This window comes from Aythya marila, assembly GCF_965140915.1.
Source record: "Aythya marila genome assembly, contig: HAP1_HAP1_SCAFFOLD_761, whole genome shotgun sequence".
Taxonomy (NCBI): domain Eukaryota; kingdom Metazoa; phylum Chordata; class Aves; order Anseriformes; family Anatidae; genus Aythya; species Aythya marila.
The window spans coordinates 22,452-34,067 of NW_028137067.1; the positions used below are offsets into that span (position 1 = coordinate 22,452).

Consider the following 11,616-nt stretch of genomic DNA (forward strand, 5'->3'; position numbering starts at 1 on the left):
GTGGTTTCCCTAAAGGTAACAAGTCCCTGTGTGCTACAGTAAGACAGTAACAAAACATGAAGTATAGAAGTTCATCCTGTCATTATTCAGCTTCTGCCTATGGACACACAACTACGCTTATTTAAAGCGGTATCACCTTGAAACCTAATCAGCATTTTAAAAAGGACTTTGTAGCAGTTATTGGCTTTTGTCCTGGAGGGCTGAGGTTTGTTTTGTTTTGTTTTACATTCAGCATTTCCGTTTCTAGCTTACATTCCCCTGTTGTTTTGCATGAGGAAAGCGTGCAACTTTAGAAAGGAGAACGGAAAGAGCTGCTTTTTAGTCTAACTTTTCAGTTTGTCGTAGGAGTTTTAAATGTGGTAGGAGTAAAACACCAGAAGTACTGCTGCCAAAGTTATATTCAAACTCGTCTTTCTTGGAGAAGCAGAAGAAGCCCAGGGAGAAATGAATTTGCAAACATGCTCTTCATGCTCTCCTTTCCCAAGATTTCTCTGAGATATAGCCCATCCTCTGTGGGTTTTGAGGTATATGGTTCCCAGGAGTGAAAAGGAGGGCCAAACATCTCTCCTCTTGGATCTCAGCATGCCAGGGCTTTAGTGTACTGCCACTTACAGCTCCGCTTTTTCACCTGGAAAAAGCGACCGCATGATGTAGACTGAGGAGCCCTCACAAATTAACTTGCCGTCACCAAGTGACGCCCATGAAAGGTGTATTTAAAAGCTAGGCTCATTATAGAATCACAACAAACCCCTCATGACTGGTGCAGTAGACAGTGAGGTAGAGGGCGAGCCCTGGAAAGACAGAAGAAAAGTAGCAGTGAGTTCTGGGTACCTTTGTGCAGACGAAACAGAAAAACGCAGGCAGTGAAGTAATAGTGTTCCGTTACTCATGCCAGCAATAGATAATTGCAACAATTATCTGTTAGATCATAGGTACTAATTAACAGATAATTGCGCAACTCCGGAAATCAATAAATAACTGATTCCCCTCAGAGAATGTCTTCTACATTTTTATATTAAAAAGACTCCAGAGTTGTAATGGATTAAAATCCTATGGAAGGGAAAGAAATGGCATCAGCCACTAGTTCTGCAGAAGCGAAAAGTAATACTGATAGAGTTTAGATGGAAATTTTCACTTTGTGTGTTTAGTTTGGGGATTCTTTTTAAATCATTCATACCAGCGATTTAGTTCTTAAGGCTGTTTCTTTGAGATTAAGTGACAGGACTTCTGTTACTCTTTTCTTCTTGGAATGCTTCTTGATATTCTTACGTCAGCCAGAACTTCTGTCTCTGTCGCAGATGTGAACAATGACCGTAGCTAAGAAGCCCAAATCTTCAAAGCCTAAAAAGCCCTCTTCAAGGCGGTCTGGCAAATCCAAGAAACCAAGTACTAAAATACTGATGTCACGCACCGCCAACTGGGGCCGGATAGTGCCTGCAGAAGATTCAAGCCAAGTCACTGTGGCCCAAGGACGTGGAGGTGCTATTTACTGTAGATCATCTGAAAAATCTAAGGCTTTTGCCCCAAGAGATCTAAGTAAGTGTGCGTTCTATCCTGCCTCCATTGTCTTCAAAGCAAAAGTAGAAAATGCAGTTCTTACTTGTTGCACTGATAGAGAAGGGGACTACTGTGAACAAAGACTTGAAAAGCGAATCCCCTAAGGCAACTGAAGTGACTGATGTTACAGAAATTAATTTTGATATATTTACAGTCAACAGAGAAATATGGGGAGCTTTTTGTAATGCACAGATTCCTCCATGTCTTTTCTGTTTTGCAAAGAAAAATTTGTTTGATTGTTGCTATTCACAGCTTCCATTTTTCACAGGTTTTTTGAAGGATAACATTGCCCAGGAAAAGATCTGGTATCTGTAGGGGTACCGTCATTCCTAGTTCCTAGTTTTTACGTTTTTACCGTATAATTTCAAGTCTAAGTTTGTGGTTTAAGTTATAATAAGGAAAAAAACAGTAGTTGAGTTAATCAGGTTAAAGATTATAGATGGAGAGGAACTTGGCGTTAGGTGCTACAAACAGAATGGCAGTTAGCCTTGCCTTAGAAGAATTAAAATGGTTGACTAAAGTTGTTTTTTTTTTTTTTTTTTTTTCCCCAAAAACATTGTGTTGACCAGCCAATTTGAATTTGGTGGTATTAAAGCTGTCTGCAATAAGTTTTTCTGGTTTGGATTGTAGCTAGCTCCTCTAGGTTCTCCTGCAGAATAGTATTTTTTTAAATACCTTTCTTCGAAACAAACAAACAAGATCTCTTTTTAAATTTAACTTTCTTGCAGTCGTTAATGATGGAATTGCTCCGCCACAGAGCATTCTTTTTCCACCTGAGAAGATTTGTATGGATTGGCGAGAAACACAAAGTGTTGGAGTTGGCCTGTACAATCTTGGCAACACATGTTTTCTTAATGCTACTCTGCAGTGTTTGACCTACACACCCCCACTTGCCAATTACATGCTTTCTCTTGAGCACAGCCAGTCATGTGAGTACTTTCTAACAGTATTTTGAATCTGTTGGATAGCTCTGAAGGTGAAAGAACAGCAGTGATTCTGTGAGATAAGCTTATTTGCCTGATTTTACCTGTAGCAGCTGGCTTTGAGCACTGTATTAGCAGTGGGCTCCGAATAGCATATGGAGTGCAATTAATGCACCATGGTTTATTTATTTAGTTATTTGTTTGTTTGTTTGTTTATTAAAGGATCGTTTATTGCTTCATGGGAATAATGAAGTGCATTGGACAGTAATGCATTTAGTAGTAATTTTAGAGAGTAATACATTTTGCAGCCTGTGGAGTTCACATTCCTGTCAGCCTTTACAACTGCGACTTTGCAGTAGTCTTTTAGATTTCTCTTCACAAAATGCATTTGAATACAGGCTTAGTGGATATTTTTCTTCTGTCAAGTTGTGTGAAATGAAATGTTACAAGACTGTTGGGACATTGGCATCTTGGGAGAATAGAATGTAGCAAGGAGAGTGGATATTGTATCTATAGTTTAAATTGTACTTAGATGTTTGTAGGTATGGATATTTCACTGGACTGGGATGCTTTGTTCTTTCACTCTTCAGGTCGTGAACAAGATTTTTGCATGATGTGCACGATGGAGACTCACATTAACCAGGCCCTGCGTTGCACTGTTGATGCCATCGAGCCTACGCATGTTATCAGTAATCTCAGTCGTAAGTGGCTTCAGTTGTGTTTCTTTTCGATAGCTTGTAATCTTCAAATAATTATTTGATGTGTCTAAGTGGTTTTAACACTCCAATGAAGAGAGATTTTAGAAATACAAGAATGATTTCATTTTTAAATGAGGTCAATACTATCATCTTCTTATTTAGGAATAGGACAACATTTCCGTTTTGGCAGTCAAGAAGACGCACACGAGTTCTTGCGCTATACTGTTGATGCTATGCAGGAAGCGTGCTTGAACGGAAGCACCAAGTAAGCATAAACAAGTTCACTTTCATACATTCTCTAGCACCTTCTAGTCCTTTATTTACTCTCAGAAATGATCTCTAGCACCTTTTAGTGCCTTATTTACTATCAGCAACAAAAGTCTACATCATCCTTGGTTTTCATCAAACTCTTTGAAGAGTTAACTCTGTGCCTTAAATCTTCTGAGGTCTGATTATAATTTATTTCCAGATTGGACAGATCTTCTCAAGCTACCACCATCATTCATCAAATATTTGGAGGATTTCTAAGATCGAGAGGTACTTGAAAAAATACTCCTGTCCTTAGAACTGATCTGTGTCTTTTGTCGGTAGTAAAGCAGTCTGTAGTTTGTCTAAAGTAGTATCTGTCAACAACTTGAATTTGGACAGTTAGTCTCCTTCACATAATGTTAAGCATTTATATTTTGCTTCCAGTGAAGTGCTTGAATTGCAAAGCAGTTTCGGATACGTATGAGGCATTTCTTGATATCACTTTGGATATAAAGGTAAGGTGTTTTCTAAATATAATTCATGATGTTTAAGTACATGCATAACTTTCTAAATTAAACTTGTTTAACTTAAAAAACGAAACCACATATAATGTTAAAACATAAGAGCTTGGTGGTGCTAAGGAAGTGGATTGGACTTTGTCCTTCCGTGGAACCCATGTAAATAGTCTCCACATTTGCATTGGGTTTAAGGGGAAAGAATTCTCTTTCTGCAAAAATTATAATGCTGTCATACTTCTTTGTTGTTCTACCTCAATATACATCTAATTGTTAGACTGATGAATTTGTCCCCAGTATTGATGACAAAGCACACTATAGATGCTGTCTAGGCTACTGGAAAAGTATTTGTTCCAAAGTCAAATGCCTTCCAGGTGAGGTCAATGCTGAGCATGCTCTTTCTGCCTCCTTCTTCACAGTGCTCCTAGTAGATCGCTTGAGTATGTTAGTAAGATTCTCTTATAAACTACTAGTATGTCTCTGGAATTCTGAATTACGGTGACTTTACGCTCTTCTTTCTCGCTGCTCTAGGCGGTTTCGTCTGTTAGCAGAGCTCTGGAACTCTTTGTGAAACCTGAAGAGCTGGATGGAGAGAATTGCTATAAATGTAGCGAGTAAGATTTTGACGAATTAGGTCTTAATCCTAGATGTCAGTTTTCTATGTTGCATGACTCTGTTGGACTACCTCTAAACTTTGGATCTACTTACAAGTTTTGTGGAAGTTTATAAAAGACTTGGATTTTTGTTTCCTTGGAGGGGGGAAGTCTTGTTCATAGGCATTCCCTATGGGTTTGCAATTCTCTGGCTTGTATTTTGCCATCAGAATTCAAAAAGAGCTACTTGTGTTCTTTCTATTTATTAGCTCTCGACAGTACTTTTCTTGATGTAAACTGCCCAGTTTCCGTTGTTCTCTGGGCTAGTGGCTAATTTTCACTGCTTACACCGTAGGTCCTACCTTGGAGCGGGCAATGTGTCAAACTGAACTATTTTGTTTCAAAGGATGGCAGATGGGTTCAGTGTCTTTCCAGACAAGCTCAGTACATGAAGACTTCCTACTGTTAAATGTCTCCCTCCTGTAGAATGACCATGTGCTTCTGTTGTATTTTTGATGTTGATAGTGGACCTATGTTGGAGATTATTTGCAATTTCTAGCCCTGGGGACCAAGGCTCTCTCGTTCCGCTTTCAGTATTTGTATTTCCCTTGAAAGCTGAAAGAATGTATCCAGGATTGGAGTTCAAATAGCCACTTTTGTAGACCAAGAAATGGTACCTTGCCATCCAACCTGGTCATACCCTTTTGTGAGAGATTCCTGTTCCCGCTATGCTCTGAGTTGTTGGGAAAATTTACCTTCTTCTCTGTATTAACAAACCTGACACGCAGTGCATGGGTTTATGAAAAGAAAAAAGACCAACCTGTTATGCAAGTAAATATCATTCAAATAGCATAGGCATGCGTGAGACATTAAAAGGAGTTTGTTTTGGGGGCGAAAAAAGAAGATGCCTTCAAACACTTATCTCTGCTTGTTTTTAAGGTGTAAAAAGATGGTTCCTGCGTCCAAGAGATTTACCATACACCGTTCTTCCAAGGTTCTCACAATATCACTGAAAAGATTTGCAGATTTCACAGGTGGAAAGATCAACAAGGTATATTTACCACTGTAATGCAACTATATCATTGTGTAATGGGACATCCCCCAAAGCTGAAAGTTGTTAATATTTTCAGACAATAATTGTAGACTAACGACTATGGCTTATTCTTTCTCTTAATATCAATAAAGTTCCCGCTTGACAAGAAGCATATGCTTTCCTCTGAGAAGGCTGATTCATCAGGAAACAGTTCTCTGCAACTTCTAGTCTTAACCGTTGTTTATGGGAAGACTTATTTGTAGTGAATCAAGAAATATATTCTAGAAATATATTCTAGAAATAAATTCTAGTCTGTGTTTTTTGGAAGTGTTTTTCTCTGGCTAGTCCACGAAGTACTCTGGGATAATTTTTCTATCTTCTTGATGTCTCTTTAGGAGGTGAAATATCCAGAGTATTTGGACCTGAGAGCCTACATGTCGCAGTCAATGGGAGAACCACTGCTCTATGCCTTATACGCGGTGCTGGTACATCACGGTGTCAGCTGTCACTCAGGACACTATATATGCTATGTAAAGGTAGAAGTCAACAGCATTTCTAACAGGGTAAAGGTTGTGCTGGCAAACCAATTAAAGCATGACTAGCAGCTACTGTTTCTAGGGAAAAAGATTTCATTATATTTTTATTTGACATGTGTGTATTTTGTTCCTATCCGTGATTTCAATTGGAAAACGTGCAATTCACCTAAAGAAATCGTTGTCTTTATTTGCAGGCTGGTAATGGACTTTGGTATCAAATGAATGATGCTAAAGTAGTGCGTACTGACATTAAAAGAGTTCTTGGTCAGCAAGCTTACATACTTTTTTATATCAGGTAATAACAAATCTTAAAATGTGTTCAGAAGAGATTTACTTTCCTGTTATTGATATTTTTCTGTTTTGCAAGTGTTTTTCTTGCTATCCCGGGAGAAGATTATTATTTGTCTAATTCAGTTCTGTCTAACCTGAAATTCTCTGTGTCGTTTATTATCTTTTGTTGCTTGGCCTTAAACTGCAGTGCTTGTGTAAATTGCTATCTATGTGTTATCTGTAGCTGGCTACTTTAGAGAAGGAGAGAAATGAAGGTCATCTGTGGTGTAAGAATGAATTATTGCTGTGCAAGTGATAGTCTTAGTAGGAAGACTGTTCTCTACTTTTCAGTTTGTAGTCTTGGCGAAGCCTTCTGTAGAGAAGGCTTCCATATCGTATGAGCTGTTCCTCTAAAATGATAGGATGGGATTTAATCCAAGAGTAGGCTGAAAGAAAAACTAAACTACGATCACTGCTCTTTTCTGAAGGCGCTATGATTTGACACTTGGAGAACGTGCGTTTTACTTGCCAGCACCATCTTATCCCTGTTCATTCCCTCCTGGTCAGCAGGGGGCTAATAGTAAGCAGGCTGGATTTCTGGGACCACGACTTCTTCCTCATATGATTAAGGTAATTCAGGGAAGCGGGAGGGCAGATAACGGCACCAAACTGCTAGTGGGTTTGGGGTTTGGTGTGGGGTTTTTTGTTTGGTTTTCGGCATCTTAGTTTTGTTTTCCTTCCCACGCTGCAGCTTTCTTCACAGCCCTCATGCTACAGCCAGAGTCATTCAAACAGTGGTTACTGCTAAATTGTGCAGCCATGCGACTCCATTACTTTATACCTCCAAGACAGCTTTCTAAAGCACAGAGAGCTACGCTCTTTGACAATTTAAGCAGAGTGTACTAATCCTCAAATCATTTAAAAGAGGACTTGTTTTTCCTATCCTTGTCACTTTAGCTAAGACAGGGAAAACTAAATGTCTTATTCCTGAGCACCAGAACGATTACTTCAGGCTTTTCAGGGTATGTTTAAAGGGGAAAATAAATATATTTGGGAATAGCAGCAGGTAATGTTAAGTTGCTTGGTTGGTTTTCAAAGATGATGTTAATTTGATACCAATCTGCAGTAAACCAAAAGCAGGAATTGAATACGCTTATTGGACTTGCATTTATCCTTAAAGGGCAGTGTGTTTTTCTTTTTAGGTGTTAAGACCATTTGTAGAAACACTCAGTAGGAGAGTTTTGTGTTTCAAAATGTTACATGCAGTGTTTGCGTTAATCCATCTTGCAATTTCTTCTTTTTAAATACAGAATTCAAGCCGTTTAAATGGAAATGGATCCATAAAAGAGGACGCAAAGACCACTGGTGTCACCCTAAAAAGGCCATCTTCAGCACCACCAATGGCCTGTGTTCAAAACCAGGCAATTACCAGGCCTTCAATTACTGATACGTCAAGAAAACAGAAGATCACCATCAGTATTCACAATAAATTGCCTGCTCGTCAGACTGTGTCACAGCCTGACTTTCTTAGCAGTGCTGTGGAGGATGAAGATCTCTACCAGGCTGTTCCTTCATCCACAATTACAAATTCGGTAATGCAAATGAAGCAAATGCAAACAAACAAAAAAGTTTCTGATGAAATTTTTGTGGAGCCAACAGTGAATGAAAATCCTAAACTCAGCTCTGATAACACAGTCCCTTATGGTGCAGAATCTTCAGGAAAATCTGAGGAGGAGTCAAAGGGCTTATTTCAAAGGAATTTGAAATGCAATGCAATGTCCTCTAATGGAATTTTGGTTGGAAAGGTAGTCCGTACATTGCAGCATTCCAATTCTTCCTGTCAGAATGCTGACAAAGGAAGATTCCAGCATGAGCTGCCAAAAACAGATTCACTAAATGGTGCTATTAGGTTAGTTAATGAATCTAAAGAAAACGGACTGAAACTTGATGATTCCACTTGCCGAGTTGAACCTGTTAAACCTTCTGAGATGTTCTTTTCTAAAACAAATGGATCGCTTGAAACATAGATTTGCTCCATGGAGAATTTCTCACCTACGATGTATTCGGGAGTGTTTATTGTGTTCCTAATTCAGGTGAAATACTGAGAAAACACAGCACACATGTGATCGTAAGACTTTGTGGTATTATCCCCTTAGAATTTGCAGACCTGAGCTTACATTAGAACTTGTCAACTTAAGCTCAGCTGAGATAAAAATTCCTAAGTTTCATAAAGTAGATTTTGGGGGGTGAGTTGGGGTTATCTTTGAAGTGTAGATAATGCATACAACTCACAGTGGTCTTGCTTACCATTTAATGGAGACATTCTGACAAGACTAGTCCTCAGTACTACTACAAATAGTATTTTTTTGTCTGCTGACTTGTGCGTTTTAATTGCAGATGCCTGGAGCTATGCCTTCAGTCAATCGAGAAGTCATCACGGAGTCTTTCACAGCCAGCCAGCTGAACAGTTTGTCAGAGGAAATGAGGTAAAATGAGCACAGTCTGATTAAGACAAGACTTTATGGAAGTTCGTTACAGTTTTATCTGTCTACTAATAGTATTTAATGGAAGGATTTAAATTAGTACAATTCCATACTGTGTGTCCAGTGTCACGAACAGAACTAATGAACAGCACTGAGCATATCACTCTGATGCAGGTTGGTGCCTCAAGGAGAACTTGTGTTCCTTTATAGAATGTTTTTCCATTTTTCTCCACTGTCTGGAGAAACACTGGCTGTTCCCCGCTCGCCCCTATGCCTTTTTTCTCAGAGCAGCAGGTGGAAGGAGACAGATGCGTTTGCTTTTTTAGTGCAATGGCTTCAGAAGCAAGAGGGGAAAAAGCACTTTCTCTGGGAGCTGAAGAAGGTGTCCTAATCACAGGAGAGGTTTCTAAATGGCATATCTTTGCGAGCGTTCCTGTAGTCCGGAGGTTTTTGTTTGTTTGTTCGACGTTGGAAGGTTTTACTCTTAATATTCACGTCCTTCAGCAGAAGTGAGAAATGTGATTTTATTTTGTGCAGTGTTGCGGAACCTCCGAAATCTCCTGGGAATGATGAATACCTCGCCCAGTACCAATGTGATGACGGTGGAGACAAGGAGAAAGCAAGAAGATCAAAAGAACGTGACCTCATTTCAAAAGAAACCGTTTTGTCCGGCAAAGAGTCTTGTGAGCCTGGTGAGAAATTGCGGCAAACTTCCTCTCTCAAGTCTGACACTGAATGTAGCTCTAACAATCTTTCTTCCTTAGCTATTGCAGATAGACGCCAAGATACAAAGGACAAGACTAAAACCACTGAGAAAGAGCATTACCGAAGCAAGAGGGAACATGCTCCTAGTGAAGAGAAGGAGAGTCAAAAAGCAGGTCCTTCCAGCAAGAGGAGGTGTTCTCAGAGCGTGGAATTTGTTGAGCAAAAGAGTCACAAGCAGGAGTACTGGGAGGGAAGCAGGTACAGATCTTTCCCTCGTGAAAGAAACAGCCCTGAGAATGGCAGAAGAGCAGTCAAATATTCAAAGTACAGATCTGGCAGCGGAGGAAGATCAGAACAAGGTAGCAATAGGTACTACCGATCCAAAGGGGAAAGAAGTTGGAGCAGAGAAAGATACTATCGAGACGAAGCACGGAGATGGGAAAGATGTGGCTATTACAAGGATTACTATTCACCTCATGCGACAGGAGACAGTAGAGAGAGAAAGTTCTCTCACGGCGATTCAGCCTTTGACAGATCGACTGCAACTTACTACAGCAGGTCACATAAGCATTATCATTACAAAAGCAGATGGCCTCACGGTTCCCTCTTGAGAGAGGAAGATGTACGTCGCTTTAGCACACCCCGAGCAGACTTGCATCGTTACTCGGTACCTCAGCAACATTCCGGAAGACATTCTCGTGAAAGACATGCGCTTCCACCTGTGTCAGCTCATTTGGAGAACTGTCGCCAGAAAAATGAAACAGAAGGAAACAGAAAAAGAAAATATACCCGTGCAGAAGGTAGTGAAAGTGAAATAGAAAGGAAAGACAGAAAGATAGAAAAGGAGCTTGTAGGTGGTGAAAAAAATGCAAAAATATCACAAGTTCTGGAAGAAAAAGAAGTCTAAGGATAAAGATGGAGAGAAGGATTCCAAGTAAGCAAGGATTCCAGCATACTCCTCATTTTTTATCCTAATTCTTTTCTGGGTGCTTCTCATGTCTTTTTTTTTTTTTTTTTTTTTTTTTTTCTGGTAGTTTCTAAGTTCTTTAGATAGCACCAGCTGGCTGGGGATCATGTTGTTAGGTTGATCAGTGAAGACAGGAAAGCTCTTGCTGAATTGTGTCAGAGCACTAGCTTTGGACCACATAGTTCGAATCACATCCGTACACCATTCCAGATTAGGTTAAAAGATTTTTTCTGCTTGCACATATTCCAGTGCTAGCCGTTGTTAATGATCTGTGTACAAACCAGGACCTATGGTCCTTCAATCTGACGGCTTAAGTTTGCTGCATCTAAAGTAAGTTGCGTGTGCACAAAGCACCACAAAATAGCTGACATGCTGCAAATCATCACCTGTGGTAAAATAAATCCGGTTTCATATAGGCAACAAGTGCCACATCTTTTTTTCCCTTTTTAACTTGCATGTTTCTTTCAGACTTCATGATTTGTGTTTCTGTGCGCTCCGCTTTGACAATGCCAATCGCAAGCGTAAGAAAAAGAAGAAAAAGGAGAAGAAAAAGAAGAAAAAGGAGAAACACCAGGAAAGCAAAAGGCTCCTTGGAACACTTGGATCCTCGTTTCCAGAAGGTAACGCGGGAGAAGAAGGAAGAATCCCATCCTCCAGATGGCTCTTCATGTCAGTAATGCAGAAGTGAGAGCAGTAAACAACCTTACAAGGAAGGGAAGACTTCCAGTGCAGGCGAAAGCAAGAAATACTGCTCCATCGCATCCAACGACTATACTAAAGGTAAGCGGCCGCAGCGTGTGTGAGGAATTCCTTTTATATTAATCTCGAGATTATTTCAAACAGTCTTGAAGTGCTTGATGACTTAACAGTCTGCAGATTTATTATCAAATCAAAAAAAAAACCCACTTGGTAGACTATTTTTTTCCCAGTTTTGAATGACCACTAGGAAAGAAGGCCTGAAATAAAGAGGTTAAAGGCAAATGGTTTTCATTTGGTTTGATGATGAAGTGGCAAACAAGAGGAAGAGTTGCAAGCTCCCTTCTTAAATTCAGTCCAGCCAAGTAGGAAAAGTAAATGTGGACAGCTG

The 11,616-nt window shown here is 39.7% G+C and overlaps 1 pseudogene across 1 annotated transcript; it reads left to right on the plus strand.

The window, feature by feature from the left end:
- Nucleotides 1-1,307: 1,307 nt before the first annotated feature.
- LOC309891205 (ubiquitin carboxyl-terminal hydrolase 42-like) lies at nucleotides 1,308-10,496 on the plus strand (annotated as a pseudogene). The gene is made up of 13 exons: nucleotides 1,308-1,536; nucleotides 2,286-2,486; nucleotides 3,071-3,181; nucleotides 3,341-3,443; nucleotides 3,648-3,715; nucleotides 3,872-3,942; nucleotides 4,474-4,556; nucleotides 5,475-5,586; nucleotides 5,964-6,104; nucleotides 6,299-6,399; nucleotides 6,863-7,004; nucleotides 7,685-8,392; nucleotides 9,882-10,496. The product of its transcript is annotated as a ubiquitin carboxyl-terminal hydrolase 42-like (transcript).
- Nucleotides 10,497-11,616: the final 1,120 nt, after the last annotated feature.